Consider the following 345-nt stretch of genomic DNA (forward strand, 5'->3'; position numbering starts at 1 on the left):
GAGTCAAGGCGGACGTCGTCGCGGTAGCGACGACGGACGCCGAGACGAGCACGTGACACCACTGCCATCCTGTCTTAGCGTAACGCGAGTCGAGGCGGACGTCGTCGCGGTAGCGACGACGGACGCCGAGACGAGCACATGACACCACTGCCACCCTGTCTTAGCGTAGCGCGAGTCGAGGCGGACGTCGTCGCGGTAGCGACGACGGACGCCGAGACGAGCACGTGACACCACTGCGACCCTGTCTTAGCGTAACGCGAGTCGAGGCGGACATCGTCGCGGTAACGACGACGAACGCCGAGACGAGCACGTGACACCACTGCCACCCTGTCTTAGCGTAACGCG

The sequence above is a fragment of the Triticum aestivum genome, chromosome 3A, assembly GCF_018294505.1.
Source record: "Triticum aestivum cultivar Chinese Spring chromosome 3A, IWGSC CS RefSeq v2.1, whole genome shotgun sequence".
Classification (NCBI taxonomy): Eukaryota; Viridiplantae; Streptophyta; class Magnoliopsida; order Poales; family Poaceae; genus Triticum; species Triticum aestivum.